General features: G+C 33.3%; 1 protein-coding gene across 1 annotated transcript in view; it reads left to right on the top strand.

The window, feature by feature from the left end:
- pcdh17 (protocadherin 17) overlaps positions 1-26,517 on the top strand; it is a 145,856-nt gene that overhangs the window by 33,672 nt on the left and 85,667 nt on the right. The gene's annotated exons all lie outside the window — the stretch shown is intronic.

The following is a 26,517-nucleotide window of genomic DNA, read 5'->3' as shown; positions in this document are numbered from 1 at the left end:
CAAAACTGTATGTGTATTTATACAGTGCTAATACTAACAGATGTAACCACACAAAAAAGCAACATTAATGTTATACGTGCTGTAAAAAGCTAATTCCCCAAGTCATTGGGCAACATTATCATAATTTAAAATATGTTGTGTAATATTTTGCAGTGGTTATTAGGGACTATTGTTAGCAAAATTGAGCTATTTTGTAATGTTTTTTTTGAAGATCATGACCATAATGCATTAATGCTGCTATGAATGCAATAAATCAGATGCTTGTTTGTAATAATCATTATTAATGGGAATGTTTTGTTTTTGTTCTTTTTTAACATTCGTGGGTCTCCTTGCTTGCTTTTGCATCCATGTTACTGTTGTCACTGGTGTGTCAAGGAAAACTCTTTAGTTTAAATTGTGGTTCTGAAAAATATTTGTTTGAATGACTTTATGACACTTTGCCCTACCCTGTACATCTTCCGGCAAAAAAAAAATTGGTATGCCCCTACCTATTCATGTTTCCACATAGAAGTGGAAGTGAAAGGGCTAAGGGATAGAATTTGGATTGGGCCTCAATACTTGTGTTCACACTCAAGGGTCTGCTTGCTTGCTTTTGCATCCGTGTTGCTGCTGTCACTGGTGTATCAAGGAAAACTGATGGAAGGTCTAAGGGGTAGAATTGGGATTGGCCCTCATTACTTGTGTTCACACTCATGCACGTGTATTGTATTGGTATCAGCCTAAAAATCATATTTGTAATGTTATTGTTATCAGTCCAATAAGAAAATTATCATCATGATACTTTAAAGCTGATAAATTAAGGCTTATTTTCACTGGTTTATATACTTCAGATGCATTGGGGCTTGGTGTAAGGGTTTATATTTCTTTATTTCACACATTAGAAGAGTTTTTGCTAAAGGGACAACAAGTCAAGCAATGCTTAGATTAATATATAAATATGTACTGCACGCTTTCCTTTCAGCAACTCAATTATGCATGGGCCGGTATAAGTTTCTAATGGAATGAAAACCCTAGATAAATTATATCACGGTGTTATGATTACTGCTCTTAAAATATATTCTTTGTCTAGGTCAAAAACAACAACTTTTTTTCCGCTTCGAACACAATGGCTGCATCCGAAATTCCATACTTCCATAATATATAGTACCCTAAAAACATTATGCAGGCCAAGTAGTATGTCCAAATACAAAGAATTCGAAAAACAGTATGCGAGATATACCTGGATAACAACACAATCTCACGGCAAATCGTAACTTTTTGATCGAGTGGCTACACTGATTCTAATTTGTACAATTTAGTACGATTTGCTCATCCCCCAATGATGGTTGTGTTTAGGGGTGGGGTTAGATGCCACGCCTCCTTTTTAAAATCGTACAATTTCATACGACTGAACTCGTACGAATTTGTATGAATTAGCCACTAAACTGACAAAACGTAAAATACCCTGTAAAATTGCTACTTCCAGCGAGATTCTGAAGTGTGCACACTGTTGTTCTAAAAAACAAACAGAAAAAATTGTATAAATACCGTAGAAACGGTATAGCAGAAAATTTTGGCGGTTTTAAAACCTTGACTTTTCCAAACCACGGTATACCTTAAACACGGTTAACGTCGCATGCCTAAACCCAATAAATGAACAATAAAAACAGCAGTTGAGGAAATATCTGATCATAGCAAAGTGGATATGTTTGCATAACAAATTTAATTTAATAATGAGGAAAATGATCAGATATCCTAACTAAAAAAGACAAGTTGAAGAAAAAAAAGAAATAATTTCAGTCACGTTCCCACATTTACTGCCACCATCATGAAAATTTCAAAGCAGGGGTAGATGTTTTCATAACAAACAAAAAGTATAGTGAAGCCAAACTGGAGGTCACATTGCCAAAAACAAAAACTCATAGGGAATTGTATTCCTAACTGCTGGGAAGGCGGGAGCAGCAGTCAATCATTCCTCTTTATAGGAAGAAAAGATTGGAGGGCAGAAAGGAGAGAGAAATCTATTGACTCAGACCCTTTCGCTCCCTCAATCTTCCATTTGAAGGTGGAAATTTAAGCACGTTTGAAGGCAAGGTCGGCCGAGTTTATAGCTTTAGATTATGCAATTGTTTCTTCGGGGCTTTGCTGATTAATTCCATACTCTGGCTGACAGGTTCTTAATGCACAGCGGACAGGGCTTCTGCGGGACGTTCTGACAGCATAGCATTAAGCAAACCTCGCTTTTCTCAATTTATACGCACACATAAAGAGAGATGCACGTAGCTGACCCTGAGAGAAATGGAAATGGAGAGAGAGAGCGAGTCACCTTGGAGTGAAAGACAATTGTTCTGAGCGCTGGCACAACAGTAATGCACGCAGGCTTTTATGTGCGAACGTGTGTGTTTTTGTGTGTGTGTGGCATCTCTTTCTGGAGCTGTTTGGAGAGCAGTCTAGCGGCTTAACAATGCTTTCTTTCATTACTGTATTGAATCATATTATATATTTAATTTTCTGCTATGCTTATGAATTGTTTATCATCTCCCCGTGACCTAAATTCTAGGCTCTGTTGCTCTGTTGAGTCAGTTGGCAACATTTTAATCTTTATCAAAGCGTGTTGGATTGTAGAGGAAGGCTGCTGCGCTAATGAAGGGACTCTAATGGTCCCATGGTTTCTGAATTCTGTGCCTGGCTCATGGGAAACACTTTATGTGATCTTTGGTCTGGTATAGATTATATCATGTGTTTGGAAAGAAAAAAAATGTGTTGAAGTGGTTTGCTGTAAACTAATTTGGAAGGAGATCTGAAACTCATTTACTGTGCTTGTTTCCAGAATGCTCCAGGAGTGGAGATGTTTAACCACCCTCCTTTCATTATGCATGACAAAAAGCTCTAGTAAGTTAGGCGTTTTGTAATTAGTGGTGCTTGCTCTAAGGCTTGTGCTATCATTCATGCTCAGGGATTTGGATGGACCCCTTACCATGAGAACTGCATCTTCAGCATAGGCCTGGCTACCGCAATCAAACTAGCAACCCCCCAGAACACTCTATAAACTGTTATGCCCTAACAACTTCCCATGACATTCTAGCAACCATTCCATTAAGTCACCTAGCAATCATTTAATGAATAATCTTGAACACCTTAGAAGCCTCCTAGACAGTACACCCTAGCAACCACCTTATTTTCCTTAACTAACTTACATTACATGATGTGAACCATCTAAAACACAAAATTGTATCCTTAGCAACCAAATAGAACAATCCAACAACCGATTCCCCCAACACAGTAGCAACCAACTACACTGTAGAACACCCAACAAGCCCCCAAACCCAAGAGAACAGCCTGACAACCCAATAAACACAACAAACTCTCATCTGCTAATTAACAAAACCCCTGCACATAATAAACCATTCCACCAACCCTAAACAACAAAACACCCCTGCAGTCTTCTGAACACAGCAGAACACCCCGACAACTGCCTAAACACATAGATGCCACAAAAAGCCCCTCAAACTCAACAGAGCAATCTAACAACACCCTGAACACAACATAACCTTTACAATCCTTTACAAGAACACATAATCAGCACCCAAAACACAACAGGACACCATAGCAACACCCCAAACACAAAAGAACAGATGTACAACCCCCAAGAACACAACAGGACACCATAGCAAGAGCCTGAACACAATAGAACACCTTTACAACACCCAAGACCACATAACCAGCACCCAAAACACAACAGGACACCCTAGCAACACTGTAAACACATTAGAACAGATGTACAACCCCCAAGAACACCCAACCAGCTACAAGCTACTACAAGCCCCTAAACTGAACAGAACAGTCTAACAACACCCTGAACACAACATAACCTTTACAACCCTTTAGAACACCAAACAAAACCCCAGAATACAACAGGACACCCTTGCAACAACTACCCACAGTAGAACATCTTTACAACTCCCAAGACCACATAATCAACACTAAAAACACTACAGGACACTATAGCAACACCTTGAACACAATAGAACAGATTTACAACCCCCAAGAACACAACAGGACACCCTAGCTACACCCTGAACACAATAAAACATCTACAGTATACAACACCTAACCAATCCACAAACAATAACAGGATACCCTAGCAAGACCCTGAACTCCAAAGAACACCTTTACAATACCCAAGACCACCCAGCTAGCCCAATGAAAACACAACAGTACAGCCTAGCAACACCCTGAACTCCAAAGAACACCTTTACAATCCCCAAGAACACCCAGCTAGCCCACAACAGGACACCCTAGCAACTACCTGAACTCCAAAAAACACCTTTGCAATACCCAAGAACACCCAGCTTGCCCACAGAGAGCACAAAAAACACCCTAACAACGCCATGGACAGAACAGAACACCCTTACAAGCCCCCAGAATGCCCTAGCAACCCTATGGACACAATAGAACACCCTGACAAGGTCCAGAACACAACAGGACACTAGTAACACCCTGGGCTCCAAAGTACACCTTTTTAATTCCAAAGAACACCCAGCTAGCCCACTGAGAGCACAACATGACACTCTAGCAACATCCTAAACACCCTGACAAGCTCCAGAACACAACATGACACCGTGGCAACTTCCTGAACAGAATAGAACACCCTTACAAGCCCCAAGAACACCTTAGCAACCCAATGGACAAAAAAGAACACTCTGACAAGCTTCAGAACACCCTAGCAACATCCTGAACAGAACACCCTTTCAATCCCCCAGAACACCTTATCAACCCAATGGATCCAAGAGAACACCCTGTCAAGCTCCAGAACACAACAGTACACCCTAACAACACTCTAAACAGAACAGGACACTCATACAAGCCCCAAGAACACCTTAGCAACCCAATTGGACACAATAGAAGATCCTGACAACCTGATAAACACAATAAAACACCATAGCAGAGCACAGTAGCTACTGACTAGAATACTGTAACAATCCCTTGAACCCAATATAACACCATAATAACACCAGGACATAATTTGACACCTTTACAAACCCTATCACCAATAGCAATTTAAAAATGCAGCATTTTCACAGGCGAACAACACTCACATTTTTAATGAAAAAAAAATCAGGTTCTATATTTAGTGGCAGTACGTCATTTACAAGCTTTTCACATAGTGTATGTTTAAAAAAAAAAAACGTGGGAAATGAATGTGTTCGAGGTCAACAGCTATGTACAGTCTCTCATTCCCATCTCTTTCTAAACTGCTGCTAATTAATCTTTTGCTGTTCACTTGGATTACAGGGTTGAGGTTGGGAGCCTTTTCGGGCCAATCAGAGATTAACACCTCACTCTTCATCTCCTTCACTCCTTTAAGCATTGTGTTGGACAAATAGCATGCTCTCAATTGAGTCTTCACCTCCATTACTTTGTTTTCAAACTACCTAGATATTTAATACATTTTTAAACGGATTTCACACGACGGCCTGGCGGTCTGTAGAGATTGTTCCTGCGTGACGGCGGGAAAGCGGTTTGGCGTGAAACAAGCCTCTATTTTGAGAGAGCGTGTGAACTGCTGTGTTAGGCGTTTCAGGGAGGAGAGGAGGAGAAAAGCAATATTTCACTCCCCGAGGCTGAACATGTCACAGATGTGATTTGGTGATACTAACACAAATGGTCCAGCGACAACAATAGCATCTCGTTTAAAACGTCCCATCTTCCTTATGCTTCAAGGCCCAAAAATATACCTTATTTATTTATTTATTTACTTATCATTCATTCATTTTCTTTTCGGCTTAGTCCCTTTATTAATCTGGGGTCGCCACAGCGGAATGAATCGCCAACTTATACAGCATTTGTTTTATGCTGGATGCCCTTCCAGCTGCAACACATCACTGGGAAACACATACACACTTATTCACACACACATATACTATGGACAATTTAGCCTACCCAATTCACCAGTACCACATGTCTTTTGACTGTGGGGGGAAACCGGAGCACGTGGAGGAAACCCACGCGAACGCAGGGAGAACATGCAAACTCCACACAGAAACGCCAACTGACCCAGCCGAGGCTCGAACCAACGACCTTCTTGCTGTGAGGCGACAGCTCTACCTACTGCGCCACTGCGTCACCTTATTTACTTATTTATTTAATTATTTATTTGGTTATTCATTTATTCCTTCATTCATTCTATTTTTTCCATAACACCTATGCAATTTTGCTAGACCACCTTAATCATTTGTGAACTCTTAGTAATTTTCTTTTCATTTTTATTACTTAAATATTTATGCTAATTGTTAATTAGTATTTTATTTTATCCTAAACCTGCTAGACCAGCCTTAAATATTTTATTTTATTTTATTTTATTTTATTTTATTTTATTTTATTTTATTTTATTTTATTTTATTTTATTTTATTTTATTTTAGTTTAGTTTTTAGTTTTTTTTTACTTTTTAGTTTTATTTTATTTTATTTAGTTTTTTGTTTTATTTTGTTTACATTTTTGTTTTGTTTTGTTTTATTTTGTTTACATTTTTGTTTTGTTTTGTTTTGTTTTGTTTTGTTTTGTTTTGTTTTGTTTTGTTTTGTTTTGTTTTGTTTTGTTTTTGTTTTATTTTGTTTTGTTTTGTTTTGTTTTTGTTTTATTTTATTATATTTAATTTTATTTAATTTTATTTTATTTTATTTTATTTTATTTTATTTTATTTTATTTTATTTTATTTTATTTTATTTTATTTATTTTATTTAAAATTTGAAATGTGCTATTGAAAAAAAAATACTTTTTTTACAGATGGTTTAACATTAGATAAAAGAAACACTTCTTCTAAAATAGTCTACAGTATGTCGCTAAATCATTGTAAACAATGTTTTAATATATTGATATATTCTCACACTTTTTGAACTGGATTTGTTTCATAAAGATGTATATGTAAACCTATTGATTATGCAGAATGAAGCATTAATCACTTCTGAAGCAATAATCATTTCACCTGAAAATATTTTAAGATGATTTTAAAATGAGAAGAAAAAAAACAACTTGCAATATTCTTTGAAAAAAAAGAAGCTTCCATTAGCAATGGCTGTGTTGATAAAAGCATGCTCATATGAGAGATGAGAGGCCAGCTCATATACTCATCACTGCTCATTGATGCATTAGTATTTTCAGCATTCAGACCTCTAAGAGGGAAGCACATAAATAATCCATCAATTCTCAAGTTCATTCATACAGCCACATCGGACTTCCCGAAAAAGTACGTAAGATTTCTAATACACATTTAGAACTTGTGTGTCTATATATATGGATGTGTTTTGGACTTTATGTATTGTATATTACTGTTACTGTATATTTATGGTACACTGACAAAAATGATTCATTGGATTTATTAACTTTATTAAGGTAAATTGTTGCAAACAATTGAAATACCAACAAATTAAGTTGAACATCACTACATTTAATTTCTTTGTTTAAATTCAGCCCATATAAATTTTTTGCAACCATATACCTTAAAAAGTAGTAAATCCAATGAATATTTTATCAGTGTATATTAATAGCTTTCTTTTCACATCAAAATGTATATCACTTAGCATATAATTATCCATTAGTAATGCTAACATATATTTGTCGTTTAATTAGAATGTTTTTATTAAGAAAATGATGTCGTTGATTTTATATATTATGAGATATAGTACATTTTATCTTACAATTTACTATGCTTTAGATTGAACAGTGTTGCGGCTTCATTTATTTTAAATCTAAAAATCAATGATGATTCTAAAGCAAAACCAGGTAAGAACCTCTAATTTAGCCAGTTTCTCCCCCAAGAGGTCCACATTTACTGGTATTGCTACATTTGTGGGGACATTTGGTCCCCACAAATGTCAGGAATACAAGGTAAACACACACACACACACACACACACACACACACACACACACTTATACAACTTTACGGAGACTTCCTGTATATTAAATTATATCCCCACTACCCCTAAACCTAACCATCACTTAAAATATTTGTTTAATTTAATATGTGTAATTTATGAGCCGTTTTCCTCATGAGGACCAAAAAATGTCCCCATGAGGTCCAAATTTACTAGTAATGCTATACTTGTGAGGACATTTGGGCCTACTCAAACCCTACCCCTGAACCCGACCATCACAGAAACAATCGTCATTTTCATTTGTTCCAAACATTTCATTATGTATGATTTATGAGCCATTTTCTTTATGGAAGCTAAAAAAAATGTCCACATGAGGTCCAAAGTTAATGGTATTGCTAAACTTGTGGGGACATTTGAGCCTACCCGTAAACCCAGCCATCATAGGGAACAATCTGCATTTTTATATTATCTAAATACTTCATTATGTGTAATTTATGAGCCGTTTTCCTCATTTAAATTTCTAAATGTCTAAATTTAGTGGAATTGCTATACTTGTGGGCACTTGTATTTGGTTTCTCACAATGTAAGGAATACAAGTTACACGCACATTCACGTAGAGACACACTAATGTCGCCTTGGCCAAACGCAGCATGGCTCTCATGACACCTGTGGGCGGCTTAAGCAAAGCTGCTGGATAGCCTGAGCTCCTAAATCACTAACAGGTGGTCCAAACCATGTCTGCGCTCGCCTGTTCTTCAGTGGCTGTCTTTTCTGAGGACAGATTAAGAGATCTTTGACCCGCTGCACACCCGTTTTAACACCTTCTTTAGCAACGCTAACCCTATTGGTGAGAGCAGTAAGGCTATTGTCGGGGGGTTAACATGCTTAACTAGCTTGAGCTTGGCGCGCCTGTTATCTTCTTTACGTTTGAAAGACGAGCGTGTCTTTACCTTAGCTCAACTCCGGATCCATCTTCCACACGCAGCCTCTTAGATACTTATCCAGCGCTAATTTGATCTCGTGCGTCGAGGCCGGAGGATCCTGACCGCAGCTCCATTTAACTTCCCAGCTCCAGCCTTTTAACAGCGAGCAGATAGGGCCGATATCGAGGGCCGACGTCTAGTTGGATGTGTTTTGTGGTTTGGCTTGAAGTTTTTTTTCGAAAGGCCTCTGTGAGGTAAAATGGAAAAAGTAATAACGGAGGCTCCAGCAACATGGAGAACGGCAAGTTTGATGCACAAGTTGAGCGTTTAGCGAGGCTTGGGTTTCAGATCGTCTTTCAGTCTTCAGCAAGCTATTAAAGAGTGAAGGAAACGCCAGCTTATGAGTTTGATTCCTGCATTTATGAGATTAATTTGAAGATGATTTGGATTATAAAATAGCTAAAAAAATCTCTTCATTTCAGTTCAAGTTTGTATATTATATTATATTATATTATATTATATTATATTATATTATATTATATTATATTATATTATATTATATTATATTTGCAGCATACACTTGCACAGACATTTGGCAATTACCAATAAGCATATTGACATTGTTATGCTGTGTTCACGTGGATAGACGCATGAACATTTTGAGTTTACTCGCTTCTTTCGCACGTCAAATCCGCTAACATGGATTTTATTGAGATCCCCCGGAACACCAACAACATCAACATCATAATCACGCCCCTACAAGAGAAAGCTCCTGATTGGTTAACGTGGTGCGAATGTTTGCTGAAGTTCAGATTTTCTAACTTAAGCGATTTGCGTGTCAATTGCGCAAAACGTTCAACTCACACTGCTTCATTTGCGCAAATCGTGCCGCCTCATTCACCCGTATCATGCCGTAGGATGTCTATTCGCATCTTTGCATTGACTTAACATGTAAATCACTCCCGCTTGATGCTACATCTGTGTCTGGTGTGAACGCAACATTACACATTAGACATTATGCATTGTTAGACATATAGACATTAGGCTATATATATATATATATATATATATATATATATATATATATATATATATATATATATATATACAAATATATACAAATATATATAACCATCGAAATGCCTACTAATCTTTAAAAGAGGGAAACTTAAAAATCTGAATTGCTTGTGGGATTAATTATAGTTTTTAACCTATTCCTTAAATTTTCGAAGACAATATTATCAACCTGATAGTAACAATTCGAAGGTATACAATAAGAATGGCCATTTAAAGGTCCCATGACATTATAATAAAGTTTTTTAGATGCTAGTATTAGTATTGTTTGTTTCTGAGATATCTATAAGATTTTTTTAAGATATAGTGTGTTCCTAAATGTAAAGCTTGTAGTTTGTCACTTCCGCCCAAATGGACCAACGATTTAATTCATGTCAACCCATACTACAGTTTCTTATCACATCATAACCAATCAAATACTTTCTAGTATCTGACATGCCTCGCCACCTTCAAGACGCTTCTCATTAGCTTTTTCATTTGATGCGCTTGAGCTCAACCACTCTCTCTGGCAGAGCTGTGGTAAAACAAAACACTATTGGTTGTTTTTTAAAGGGGAGGAGCTACACTATGTCCCACCCTCTCTTTGTGTTTCGGTTGAGATTACGTCAAACATTGAATAAAAAATGCATATTTCAAAGCACTTCACGGGACCTTTAACATTTCTTTGCTCTCAATACTCTTCTTTAGTTTTCTTTTAATGCTATTCTGAAAGCAGAAAGAAACTCAAAACTGACAAAGTTCTATTTTAAAAAGTAGTCAAATGTAAAATACTTGATTTTGTTTGTTTATTTTAAAATATTTTACATCAGACGACCTACAGTAGCAGATATGGCCAATATTGAAAGCTGATGTCTAGCTGGATGCGCTTTGTGGTTTTTCTTGAAGTCTTCAAAAGGCCTCTGTGAGGTAAAATGGAAAAACTAATAACGGAGGCTCCAGCGATGCAGAGAATGGCAGGTTTGATGTACAGGTTGAGTGTTTGCAGGGCTTGGGTTACAGTTTTGTCTCTCAGTATGGTTTGCGTGTCGTGCCTCATTGTCTTTAATAAGGAGATATGTTTGGGATGAAGCAGGTTGATGTTGCTAGTTTCTAAGAAGCAGATCTGAGTGGATTGATTTTCCCTGTTCTAACTTTGTTCTAAAGCTTCTTAACTACTTCACATTGTGCTACATTTTGTTTATATTTTGTTTCTTCTCAATATATATTTCTGGATTATTTTCAGTAGGGCTGTCATATTTCTTGTTATTTTTCTGTAAATTGTCAGATAGGACAATGTTTTCTCCAGCAGGCGTCTATGGAGTGTCAAACAATAGAAGATACTGTAGAACTAGAAACAATGATTTGGATTATCAAATGCATAAATGTCATATGGATGGCATGGTGGCTCAGTGGTTAGCCTCACTCGCTGGTTTTTAGTTAGCATTATGTCAGTTAGCTGGCTCAGTTAGCATTTCTGTGTGGAGTTTGCATGTTCTCCCTGTGTTCGCATGGGTTTTCTCTGGATGCTCCGGTTTCCCTCACAGTCCAAATACATGCGCTATAGGTCAATTGAATGAACTAATTTGGCTGTAGTGTATGTGAGCGTGGATGAGTGTGCGTAAAATAATGCTGGAACAGTTGGTGGTTCATTCCACTATGACTACCTCTGAATATAAACTAAGCTGAAGAAAAATGAATGAATGAATAAATGTCATACGTGAAAGGCTATTCTGAGAAAAAACACAATAAAAAACAACAAAATCAAAGGTTTAACTAAATTAACATGTAAACAAAAACTATAATAATATCTCAATTATACTAAAGAATGCTGTTAGATTAAAAGCTTTTGGTTATTATCTGAATATACAGTTGAAGTCGAAATGATTAAAAGCTCTCCTGTGACATTTTTATTATTTTTCAAATATTTCACAAGTGATGTTTAATAGATCAAGGAATTTATTATAATTTTTTTTTTTTTTCTGGAGAAAGTCTTTTTTTTTTTTTTAGTTTGTCTGTAATAAGTGGTTTTAATTTTTTTTAAGGTACAATTTTGAGGTAAATTTTAGCCAGCGTCGGAACGTGGACGCACTGGGGTGCTGTTTTTGCACATGCCAGTGTTTATGAATAGATTACATCAAAGAGAACACAAGGAATCTTGACAAACTATGCTTCAGTATGAAACTACAACCCTCAAGAAATCATTGTAGCTAGTTCTTTTTCAATGGGAAGTTGTACAGAAAACACTTAGATATGGAGTAAATATCATCTGAATGACAAGAAACAAATGCATTCATTGCTGTACATCACAGTTTATTTTGAAAGGTAAGAGTCCGTCGTCGCCAGGGGTGTTGTGGTTAGTGCGTCGACACATGCACTCCGGTGCTTACAGCGACCCGAGTTCGATTCCCGCCTTGTAGTCCAATGCAGATCCTTCCCCTCTCTCTGCTCCCCACACTTTCCTGTCAATACTCTACACTTTCCTATCCATTAAAGGTGAAAACCCTGAAAAAAATAATTATAAAAAAAAGAAAGGTAAGAATCCTCAGAACAACATTCCATCAAATTATTATTACTATGAATAGTTATTCATTAGTTTGTCACCGTTTTTTTTCTGGAGCCCTATTGTTTACATTGAAAAAAAAAAAAAATTCTTAATGCCTCAATCGCAATAGCAGCGACTTTGTAGATGTCTGTCGCTTTAAGCGGCGACCTGCTGTCAACAGTGTAGGTTTACAGCACGGAGAATACAACCGGCCTCTGAGCGAGCAGAGAGAGGATCACGTGAGCTCTACTGGTGCTCCTACTGGCTGTCGCTTATAAGATTCAAATTGCTCTTTCAGCTGCTGTATAATAATAATAATAATGGTAATAATAATAATAATAATAATATTAATAATAATAATAATAATAATAATAATACAAAAATATAATCATCTTGAAATATACGTTGAAAAATGCACTGTAACAATGGCAAAGGCAAAATAAATGAATAATTTGAAATTGTAAATACAATTGAAGTCAGAATTATTATCCCCTCTTAGATTTTTTTTTTCTTTCTTTTTTAAATATTTCCCAAATATGTTGAACAGAATCAGGAAATTTTCACAGTATGTCTGATAATGTTTTTTCTTCTGAAAGTCTTATTTGATTTATTTAGGCTAAAATAAAAGCAGTTTTTAATTTTTTAACCACCATTTTAAGGACAAAAGTATTAGCCCCCTCAAGCTATGTTTATTTTCGATAGTCTACAGAACAAACCATCGTTATACAATAACTTGCCTAATTACCCTATCCTGCCTAGTTAACCTTATTAACCTAGTTAAGCCTTTAAATGTCACTTTAAGCTGTATAGAAGGGTCTTGAAAAATATCTAGTCAAATATGATTTACTGTCATCATGGCAAAGATAAAATAAATCAGTTATTAAAACTATTATGTTTAGATATGTGTTAAAAAAAATCTCTCAGTTAAACAGAAATTGGAGGAAAAAAATAAACAGGGGGCTAATAATTCTGACTTCAACTGTATATACGATAGATAGATAGATAGATAGATAGATAGATAGATAGATAGATAGATAGATAGATAGATAGATAGATAGATAGATAGATAGATAGATGGATGGATGGATGGATGGATGGATGGATGGATGGATGGATGGATGGATGGATGGATGGATGGATGGATGGATGGATGGATGGATAGATAATCGAAATTTCTAAATGTACATTAAATATATTTAATATATGTATATATGCAATATGCAACTGATACCTGATCGTTTGAAAAGCCACTGAGAGTCTCCAAAGCACAGCATGTTAGCAGCATTGAAAATCATGTCTTTGTTTATGAATATGTTGGAATATGAGTGTCCACAGTGAACCAGATCTTTGACGACTGTATTTGAATATTTGTTTTTGAAGTTCTCTATGAGCTCCGTGCTTTTCTGTTCTCTGTCCTTGGGGAGATCTGAACCACCAGCGGATGAGAATCAGGAGGAATCTACAGTCTATCTGTGTGAGTGTGTGTGTAAGGCTCTGGGCTTTCAGGAACGACCTCGCACGATTAACAAATCAATTACACGCCGCTGCATTTCCTAGCAGAGAGACTCGTGCCGCAGCCCTGTAACCTCAGCATGGAGGCGCTGCGATTCCAGACTCCCTGCTCTCTGACCGACCCCTCGCAGCACTGCTCCAGCCGAGAAACCCCACGGGTGACCTTATCCCATAAGAGAGAGCAGATTGCACATGTGTTTGTTTGTCTTCACGTTCAATGATGCAGAAGTGCGCTTGACATTTCCGAAAACCAGTAGCACGACTCTTAAAGCCTCCAGCGCAAACTTTAACACCCTTTCGCTCAAGAAGGAAGTTTGAGTCATACAACCAGAACTGCTCTTAAAGGGATCAGTCAGACAAACATTTACATTTGCTGTTAATTTATTCACCCTTTGGCTATCCAATATGTGCATTTTTTTTTAAAAAGACTAAAGAATATTTTGTAACTCGATGCAAGATAATAGTTACTGGCACTTTTAGGGCCTAAAAAATATGCAGGAAACATGCCATTAATAATTGTGGCTCCTGATAATACACTGAAGTCTTATGTAGTGTCTTAGGACTTTTAGGGTAAAACGGGGTAATGTGGCACCCAAAATGTGCATTTTTGAAGTCAAATATTAAAGATTACTTTTGACTTGATGCAAGTCAATGGCTACTGGCACTAGGGTCTAAAAATATACAGGAAACACAGAATTAATACCTAGCTCCTAATGATACACTGAAGTCTTATGAAGCTAAACAGTCCGTTGGCGCAAGATACTGTATTATTTACAACATTATTAAGGCAAGAGGCTTCATATAGGGTAAAACACGGTTATAAGGTATCCAAAATGTGCATTTTTCAAGTAAAAGATTAAATAACATTTTTAACTTGTTACAGGTCAATGGCTAGTGGCACTTTTAAGGTCCAAAAAATATAAAGGAAGCACAAAATGAATACCTGCAGCTCCTGATGATACTGAAGTTTTATAAAGGAAAACAGTTGGTTGGTGCAAGAGACTGCATTATTTATATTATTAAGGGAAGACTCTTCAGGTAGGGTAAAATGGGTAATATGGTATCCAAAATGTGCATTTTTTTGAGTAAAATATTATAGATTGTTTTTTAACTTAATGAAAGTCAATGGCTACTGGCACTTTTAGGGTCGAAAAATGTACAGGAAACACAAAATTAAAAGCTAGCTCCTGATAATACACTGAAGTCATATGGAGTCAGTCAGAGCAAGAAACTGAACATTATTTACAGCATTATTAAGGCAAGACCCTTCAGTTAGGGTAAAACAGGATAGTATGGTACTAAATTGGGTACAAACTACTTTAATAGGTAACGTTATCACAACTTCACCAGATGACTAAATACATTAAGAATAGCAAACATTGTTATGGCATGTTTTATAAAATTGTATGTTTAAGTATTTAAATGAGGTATCGTTCATTAAATATGGGAGAATTGCATATATTACTAGGCTGTCAGGAAAAAAAAGAAAAAAAAAAAAAAAAAAAAAAAAAATATATATATATATATATATATATATATATATATATATATATATATATATATATATATATATATATATATATATATATAATATGTAATCTACAGCATGAGCATATGTTTCAGTAAAAATTTTCAGAATACAGATATGACCAGATCTGTGTTTTATGTCTCAGGTCTCACTTTTAAAAAATAGCTGTCACCCCACTATTTGAGTTTACACTTTGTTGTATATTAAATTATATGCATATAATATATAGTTAGTCAAGACAAGTTTAGGTGTGAATAAACAAACAAATAATTAATTAAATAAATAAATGTACTGATTAACATCCCAGCTGTGATTGTTAAGGGTGAACATATGTATTGTATTTAAATATTGTTTTTCTTTTCATTAAAAAACAAAAAACAAAAACATGAATAAATACTATAAAAATCCTACATTCCCATTAATCTAAAAATTGACTGGTGCTTGAAAAAGCTCAATTTTTGCCTGTTGTGTTTCACCTTTATATAGTAAGGTAAACTATATAGTAAGGTAAACTATATAAACTGTAGTGTTCAAAGTGCAGGCAGTCTCTTTTTTTGGTGAATCTCCAATGAATCTAGTTTGCACTACAAATCCTCTTTAATGTTCTACTTAAGAGTAAACATCATATTTACTGCAAATATGAATCTTTTTGGCTGAACTTTTCATTTAATTAGTGTGCAGCTTATTTGTGGATTGTTATATATTTCTGATACAACCCTGCATTATCTCAAGTATCATATTTGGATTTAAACACACACACACACACACACACACACTTTTTTTCCCCTCTGAACTACAGGGTTCAGATAAGGATTAACTGTCACACTGTTTGATGCGAACCGTCTCATCTGGGGTTCTCTTCCATGTAACACGTTTTTTGAAATTCTAATTAGTCCCACACACTTCACCCAAACGAAATCGAATTATGTGGGAGATTTCTGCATGAGTAAAACATGCAGTGCAACGTGGGAAGTGAGGCTGTTAAGCTGTAGGTGGAATTGCAGGGCACATTTCGGCCGAACCGTGGGGCTCGCTACTTGAAAGGGGAATGATACAAGAACAAGAGGTGTACGTTTTTGAACTAAACATTTTTCTACCTCAGACATTTTCCAGTCTTTGGTATGAAGGAAGCAGATTCTTAATCACCATCTGTTGTGCTTCTTGCCTCTGTTTCTCCTTTCTCCTTTTTTAATGGCCATTCTGGAATATGGGTCAAAGACAAGATGTCCCATTTTGATCTTAGCGTCATAATAAATTTACAAAAGTAATTGTTTACACATATAAATAACACTAATAGCAAGTAAAATGTCTGTTTCAATGTATCAAATGAGTACTACGAAAATAAAATTTCAAAATGTGGTAAAAAAAAATGTTCCTTTATCATTTAGATGTGTATTTATGCAAAAAAAAAACAACGACATACTTCTGCATCAAAAATGTATATATATATATATATATATACACACACACACATATATATAATATATATACACACACACACACACACACACACACATATATATATATATATATATATATATATATATATATATATATATATATATATATATATATATATATATATATATATATATATATATATATATATATATTGTTATTGTATGTATGTATATATGTTGTTAATAGAGTACATATTCCTAATTTAGTATAAATTTTGTATACTTTAAATGATTTAAAATGTTTTAAGTTTTGTGATTATTTTTGTGTTTTTGTATTATTTTGTATTATTTTTGTGTATAGACAAGCATAATATTGAGAACAATTGTTCATTTTACAGTTTCTAAGCAAAAATATTTGTATAAATATAGATTATAAGGAAAATGTAGAGTTTGTTCTGTTATTTTGTCTTTATGCTCTCTTATTTGCATATTAATATTTTTTTTTCTCTTTCATACATATCTTTATATATATATATATATATATATATATATATATATATATATATATATATATATATATATATATATATATATATATATATATATATATATATATATATATATATATATATGTGTGTATTTTACAAATTTTATATTTTGCATTTTTTAGTTTTTTTGCATTTTACTATATAAATTAAATGGAAAAAAGTACATTGTTATTATTATTTTGTATTTTATTATTTTATTTTTATTATTATTATCCTTTTTTATGGTTCTTAACATCTCTAAGATTCTTTTTATGCATGACATTGCAAAGCAATTGTCTTAAATCTTGAACAAATTTTGTTGTGTACAATATTATTGTAATAAATAAATAATAACATTTTAGCAATTACAAAGCCCACCCGTTTTCTAAAATGACCCCAAGTCTTTTACAGTCACTTTAACAAATCTTGTTCTGTAAAGCCTCAGAAATGTCAGAAGCGTCCAGCATGTTTTGATTCAGAGAGGTCATCCCTCGTATCACACCTCTAATGTGCTTAACAGGAAAGCCAAGCCACTTCTCTCTCTTTTAAACTCTGTCCCTCCATCCCTGACCGTCAGCCTTAGGTCTCTCTACCACGTCTTACGTTTCCTACACGGTCTGAGCATGAAAAATGACACTGTAAAAGCTGTTTTATATATCATAATGAGCTTAAGAAATGCATTTTCCACTTGACTTGTTTTAACAACGACCAGAGCCGTAAGGACGAGCTGAATGTCAAAAAGCCTTTTGTTTCTCATATTTAGAGTTGCGCTATGAAGCGAATGTTAAACAATGAAAACAATGTTGATATTTCAAAGCACCAAAACTAACATGGTCATGACCCTAAAAGACCTGGCGCCTTTTTTGATATCTCTGCTAAAGACATGCCCCTATCTGCTGCTTGGTTGCAAGAGTGTTTTGGGACTGGTGTATGTGACAAAAAATAAAATAAATAAAAAAATAGTAAAAAAATAAATAAATAAATATATATATATATATATATATATATATATATATATATATATATATATATATATATATATATATATATATATAGTTACAAAATTTCAAATAAGATATTTTAATTAAATATAATTTGTGTACATTTTAACACTCAAAAAAAATCTGAATATTGGATTAAAGTTAAAAATACAATAATATTTTGAATTACAGTTTAAAGAGGATTTGTGAATGCATTTATATATATATACAGTATATATATTCAGTCAAGTCAGACTTTATTTCTAGAGCACTGTACAAACACAGAAGTGAGCCAAAGTGCTGTACAGAAAATATCAATGCAATCTCACAGCAATTTGTAACTTTTTGCTTTAGTGGCTAATTTACATGAATTTGTACAATCTAATTCATATAATTTAGTACGATTTTCTGATCACCCAATGACGGTTGGGTTTAGGGGCGGTGTTGGGTGCCACGCCTCCTTATTAAATTGTACATTTTCACATATGATTTAACAGGTGTGCTGCAGCATTTTGCACCATTTGCAAACGGGCAATAGCTGACCTGCTACTCCCAATTTACAGTGCATTAAAGTAATCTAACATAGTGGTCACAAAAGCATGAATTACTGTCTCAAACTGTTGTTATGGTAAATATTGCTTTATTTTCGCTAATTGTCTTAATTGATTCAACTCTTGCTCTAATCTGATTCAGTCAAATTTTACCCTCTAAATTTGTGACTATAGGCTTAATATGCTAAGCTAACAAGCACAAGTTAAATAGAGGAGTCCCAACGGTACCTTCAAAAACCATTACTTCTGTTTCGTTTTCATTAAAACTTAAATAATATAAAGATATGAACACATCTATGAAATTTGGTGATGCTAAAGTGGAGATGTATGGCTCAATGCAGGAGAAAAATAAATAATTTAACATCATCTTTAAATATATATATATATTGCAATTGAAATATGCAGACACAAATAAGTAAACAATCACAAAAGAAAAATGCACAACTTTGTTTTGGAAGTTTCATTACTCAATACTGAAAAAAAACCCCAAAATATTCATAAAAACCTCAAATTTTATGAAAGTCTCCAAAAAAAGAGGCTCAAATAGCAAATGGCATGAGCAGAAAAGGACACCCACCATCTTTTTTTCTGTTAACATACTTAGTTATGGGATTATCTTCCGCTTTTTCCAAAGCGAAAATTGGGTCTTATCTGGTCTGTATGACAGTGACTGCATCCATGTCAGCTGGACACAAGCGAGTTTGGGAGACAGAAGCAGGACCGGCCCTGAAGCGCTTATAATCCCAGCCGGATTACTGTAATCTCCCTCTCTTCATTTTTCAAAATCGGGATTTGTGGAAAGAAATGGTGACTAGATGCGGTTATTGCCACTGAGAGATGCACTGTGTGGCTTAAATATGCTTCTTTTGTGGCTCGGATCGCTTGATCTGTAGTTATGCTGAGCGCTGGAATTGAAAATCGCTGTAATTGCTCTCGGAAAGGATTTCGAGTATTCAAGACACAAAAGAAAATGCATGTTAAAAAATATCTGTCTGCTGAATGTAGCCTAATTTGCCCAGTGTTCCTGTTCATGCATTATAATAGCATTTCTTACACACTTTGCCGAGATGCTATTGGATCAGAAAAGTGTGTGGGTGGAAGTTTAATGTGAGTATGACTACAGTAGATGTGCTTAAAAATATTAATTTAACGTCTGTCTGTGTTTTATACTGCAGCCGAATGTCTTCAAATAAAAATTTTGTTTCTTTTTGGGCAAAGTAAGATCAGTAAACTTGTTTATGGCGATAATAAAATATTAAATAATGAATATAAACTCAATTACTTTACTCAGGCCATATCCAACTTGAATAGCTATCACAACAGTTGCTTTTTTATGGCCATAAACAATACAGTACTAATGTTGTGTTCATGGTTTCTGTATCCTAAAAATACCACATACTACTGTAAGTAAATACACATGGTCACACTTTATTTTGATGGTCTGTTTGTTGAATTTAAGTGACATTGCATCTGCATGCCAACTAATTCTCAATAGATTATAAGTAGACTGTTTGGTTGGGGTTAAGGTTAGGGTTAGGGTCAGTGTAAGTGGACATGTACTTGCACAGTTTCTTAGTCACTTAAATGTCTGTTTAGCAGCACTATCAACAGATGTTAAGCAGACAGTCTACTAATTCTCAAATGGACCATCAAAATAAAGTGTTACCATACATATCCTTTTCTCAAAACTGTCAACAGTTTACGTATTGTGCATAACAATATGCAGATAAATCACACGCAATGTACATACAAAGCACATACATGACATACAAACACATTTATATGTTTCTGTCCTCTTGTGTCAGTATTTATGTACCCTGACTTTCTGAAAACTCCAAAGAAAATTAAAAATATTATTGTTTGGGTGCACTTGCCAAATAAAACTCATTCTGATCCTGATTCTGAAATAAATGTATATATATATATAATTTAGTCTCGGAATAAGCAAAATATACAACATAATAAAACTTACACCTGTTACTTGTTCATATTGATAAACCAAAACAAACAAACACATTTTTTTTATAATAAAGTTATAATATTTAAAAAAAAAAAACTCATAGGCCTTAAACAAGCATAAAATCATTACATTTATTTATTATTTTGAAATTGGTAATATTTTTAAAATATTACTTTTATTATTAATACTTATGAGAATATCACATGGATATTTTTTATAATTTTAAATTATTATTTAAAAGTAGTTTTTTGCCCTGTATTATTATTTGTTTCCGTATATTAACTTTTTTAACCATGCAACAAAATTCAAAAGATAAAAAAAATGAACATCAATGCATTGAGTTTTACCGTTACAGGATTTTCTATTCTGCCTTTTCTCAAAACCAAATGTCTTATGAATAAAATAAAATAAAATAAAATAAAATAATATAAAATAAAATAAAATAAAATAAAATAAAATAAAATACAATAAAATAAAATAAAATGAAATAAAATAAAATAAAATAAAATAAAATAAAATAAATATGTAATTAAATTTAATAAAAACTAAAATGAAGTAAAATTTATATAAAATTAAATAAAGGAAAATAAAAAAAAATAAAAAAATTCTTTGATGCCTCAACATAGGCATATGCATTCACCATCTCTAAGGAATATTAGCATATTATATTTGATTAAAACGTAAAAGTGCAAACAAGCATTCAGACATTCTTAAAAGTGACCGACAGTCTCTAAAGTTCACTTCGGGACAATGAGATCACTAGCATCTTGCATGAGCATTTAGGACATCCTCAGATTAGACTTGGGCATTAATAGTGATTTTAAACCCTTAAACAACGGAAAGCGGTGTGTGTGTGTGTGTGTCGTGGCTATTACATTTAAAAGGCTCCTGTCAAATCCAGGCTTAGATAAAAACGCATGACCTGCGGAGTCTGCTCGGCTCACTGTAATTAATCTAGATGGATATAACTCTGACCAGCAAATGTCTAGAGTCGTGTGGCGTTAATTTCAAAGGAAGCAATTAATTTTTCAAAACTTTTAACCAGGGGTCTGAGGGCTGGAAGCCGGAAATGAGCAGTGCTGACATTTGGTTTGTAAAGGCGAGACACTGGAGGAAAAATCACACCCATCTGTTTTGAGATTTGGGCCTTTTTTTAGCTTAAAGGGATAGTTCAACTAAAAGTGGAAACCTGTGTGAATTTCTTTTGTTGAACATAAATTAAGATATTTTGAAGAATGCTGGAAACCTGTAACCATTGACTTCCATAGTATTTTCTTTCCTACTATGGAAGTCAATGGTTACAAATATGTTGTTGCACATCACCAGTCAAAAATATTAAAACAGTAGGATTTTTTAAATGTTTTAAAAGAAGGCAATTCTGCACACTAAGGTTGATGCAAATGCTAATACGATTAGTAATAAATAAATAAATGAATAAATAAAATAAGAATTTTGAACCTTACTTAATAACATAACATAATGCATTATTTTCATTTTTAAACATATTTATTAAAGTAATGGCTCATTTGCATAAATTACCATACTGTTTAAAAAAAATTGTGATAGAAAAAATAATAAAAAATAAACCTGATTTCATTCAATTTTCAGATTTTTTGCGCAAGAAATTCATACAATTATTTCATATTTGATAAAACAATGCCTCATTTGCATTTTATTTTTGCTTATTAAAGCGATGCCTTATTTGCATGATTAAACATATCATTTGAATAAAATTTGTAATACTAAAAAGCCTAAAGTTATTAAATAAATAAACAAGAATTTTGAACCGGACTTCATCCATGGTTCAATCTTTTTGTCCTATAAATGTTTGCAAACTACTTCATATTTAATTAAACAATGCCTCGTTTACATAATCAAACCTAGCATTTGGAAGAAAAAAAAAACATGGAAAAATGTATAAATAAATAAACAAAAATTCTGAACCAGACTTCATTTAATTTTTTGGTATTTGCTCAAGAAATTTATGCAAATCACTGCACATTTATTAAAATAAAGGCTCATTTGAATTTTAAATATGCTTATTTATGCAATGACTTATTTTCATAATTAAACATATCATTTGAATAAAATTTAGATTACAAAAAAAGTCTAAAATTAATAAATAAATAACCAAGAGTTTATGCAAAAATGTATCCAATGTTCAATCTCTTTTATGCTAGAAATATATGCAAACTACTTTATATTTTATAAAACAATTGCTCATTTGCATAATTAACCATATAATTTGAAAAAAAAGTGTAATACAGTCAAAAATGTATGAATAAATTTTTAAAATGGAACCTGGCTTCATCCAATTTCCAATTTTTGTGCAATAAATTTATGCAAATCACTTCATATTTATTGAAACAATGGCTCATTGCAATTTTAAACATGCTTATTAATGCACTGACCCATTTGCATAATTAAACAAAGAAATTGAATAAAACATGCAATACAAAAAAGTCAAAAATGTATAAATAAACAAGAATTTTGAACCTTCATCCAATGTTCCCATTTTTTATGCAAGAAATGTATGCAAACTACTTCATATTTATTCAAACAATGCTTCATTTTGCATAATTAAACATATAATTTGAAAAATAACTTGTAATACAAAATTTAATAAATAAATAAGCAATCATTTCGAACCTGACTTCATCCGATTTTCAGACTTTTGCTCACGAAATTTTTGCAAACTACTTGATGTTTAATAAAACATTGTCTCATTTGAATGCTTATTAAAGCAATTGCTCATTTGCATAATTAAACATATAATTTGAACAAAACATGCAATATAAAAAAGTCACAAATTTGTAAATAAACACGAATTTTGTGTCTGATCCAATCTTCAATTGTTTGTGCAAGATATGCAAACTACTTCATATTTAATAAAACAATGCCTCATTTGCATAATTAAACATATCATAAAAAATAAATAATTAAATAAGAATTTTCATCCCAACTTCATCCAATATTCAGATTTTTGTGCAAAAATTACTAGCAAATTACTTTATATTTAATAAAACAATGCCTCATTTGCATAATTAAACATATCATAAAAAATAAATAATTAAATAAGAATTTTCAACCCAACTTCATCCAATATTCAGATTTTTGCGCAAAAATTACTAGCAAATTACTTCATATTTATTAAAACTATGCCTCTTTTGCACATTTTTTATCAATCTCATTAAAGCAATGGCTTATTTGCATAATTAACATATAATTTAAAAATCTCGTAATACCAAAAAAGTTCAAAATAAATAAACAAAGCAATAATTTTGAGCTTGACCTCATCCAATGTTCAATCTTTTTACGCCAGAAATACTGTATATGCAAACTACTTCATGTTTAATAAAACAATGCCTCATTTCCATTCTTAATTACCATTTCCATACCATTAAAATGAATTTATAATGATTTTTTATTGAGTCTTAATGTAGTCAGTCAACAATTGGGAAAGAAAAGTGCTAACCATTAGTTCATATTTTGACCCTTTTTACCTGCAGACTGACCAAAGGCAGCTAATTGAATTTGATCACTCTATAATGCACCAGAGAAATGACCCAATCAATGCTCAGGCCATTCTTCGTCTCTGCTCAATATAATGAATACGTCGCTCGACAGTCTGATTATTTTTCGTATTCATTCTAGTCGGCTGTGCAAAAACACTAGGGTAACTCGTCCAGCTCTTGTTTGTTATGTAGTTGTAAACATTGATCGCTCTTTGTTTATGAAGCTTTATTGTGTACATTTCGCAAATGCTATTCCACCCAGGGGTCTTGTGTTCAAACAGCCAAACAAACAGATGCGGACGAATAAAAAAAGGGCTCTGTTTGCCCTTGAAACCTTTGATTCTCGATGGCCCGTCGTGTCAGATGGCTGTTTTACACTCAATTAGGGAGTCGGGTCTGTTTGCAGTCACTGTTTGGTTTGTTTAGTTTGCTGTGAAAGTTTTCTTCTGGGGTGTGAATCCTGTGGACTTTGTGTGGACGCTGTGTAGTGACTCTGTATAAATAGATATGAATTATGGAAGCATCCCATTGGTTACATTTGATGAAACTCATTTCTTAATAGATCAGGTTTTAATCTGAAAAATAAACTGAAATATATATTTTTGATATTAAATGACTTAATTTTAATTCTAAAAATATCAAAATTTAAATACAAATGGATTATTTATTCATTATTTTTTGATAATTTTATTTTATTTTTAATTTATGCAATAAAATATGATTAGGTCACCATCTGATAAACACTCACCGGCCACTTTATTAGGTACACCTGCCCAACTGCTCGTTAACACAAATTTCTAATCAGCCAATCACATGGCAGCAACGTAATGCATTTAGGCATTTAGTTTTATTGCATTCAATAAAAACAACAACTACAAAAAAAACTAGTTATAGATATACCAGTTGAAGACAAAATGATTATTTATTACAAAAAAAAGATTGGAAGAAGTAAATTTTTAAGGGGTTAAATAATATTAATTATTTATTATTATTATTATTATTTATTTATTCATTTTTTTACATTATTATTTATTCATTTTTTTTCATAGAACAGTTTTCAGTCTGAAATTTCACCAAGGGCGATGCGGTGGTGCAATAGGTAGTGCTGTCGCCTCACAGCAACAAGGTCGCTGGTTCAAGCCTCGGCTGGGTCAGTTGGCGTTTCTGTGTGGAGTTTGCATGTTCTCTCTGCGTTCGCGTGGGTTTCCTCTGGGTGCTCCGGTTTCCCCCACAGTCCAAAAACATGCGCTATAGGTGAATTTGGTAGGCTAAATTGTGCATAGTGTATGAGTGTGAATAAGTGTGTATGGATGTTTCCCAGAGATTGGTTGCAGATGGAAGGGCATCTGCTGTTTAAAACATATGCTGGATAAGTTGGAGGTTCATTCCGCTGTGGTGATCCCAAGATTAATAAAGGGACTAAACCGAAAAGAAAATGAATGAATGAAATTTCACCAAAAAAAGTGACTAAAATATGATTTTTTAAAATGTAGTATAACTTAAACAATTGTTTAGTTATTTATAATTTAGAACATTTGATCAAAATTCTGTCTTTATTATTGCTGTTTCATTGCAGTTGGATTATTACTGTTTATTTAGTAAAATAGTAATATTAACAATTACAAACAACAAAAATTTTGAATATACCCATTAAAGAAAAAAAACAATTTATTACAAAAGAATATTGCAAGAAATAATTTCTTAAGGGGTTCAATAATATATATATATATATATATATATTTATATATATATACAGTACACATAATTGTTGTCGTTGTTGTTGTTGTTGTTGTTGTTTACAGCCAAAAGAAAAAAATAAGAAAAACTATAGAATATTTTCTAAACAAATATTAAAATATAGGAGGAAATACTCAGACAAATTGCATTTTTCTCTAAACATCACTTAATATCAATAAATAATTTCAGAGGAGAGCTATCATTTTTACATATTTTTCTCCTTTTATATACATAATATATAAAAACTAAAAGAAATCAATCGATAAATACAGTGATCCAGTATACACATTTGTCTTCAAATAGTAATTGTAGACTTTTAACCGAGTGTTTGTGTGTAAATGATAAACCTGTGCTAAATATATCCTCGCTCCTGAAGAGTGTCGAGTTTGTCAGTTTTGAAACTATATATATTTGTCCACTTGGCAGACCAGCA

The sequence above is a fragment of the Danio aesculapii genome, chromosome 11 (assembly GCF_903798145.1).
Source record: "Danio aesculapii chromosome 11, fDanAes4.1, whole genome shotgun sequence".
In the NCBI taxonomy this organism is placed as follows: Eukaryota; Metazoa; Chordata; class Actinopteri; order Cypriniformes; family Danionidae; genus Danio; species Danio aesculapii.
This window is presented reverse-complemented; position numbering and strand designations above follow the sequence as displayed.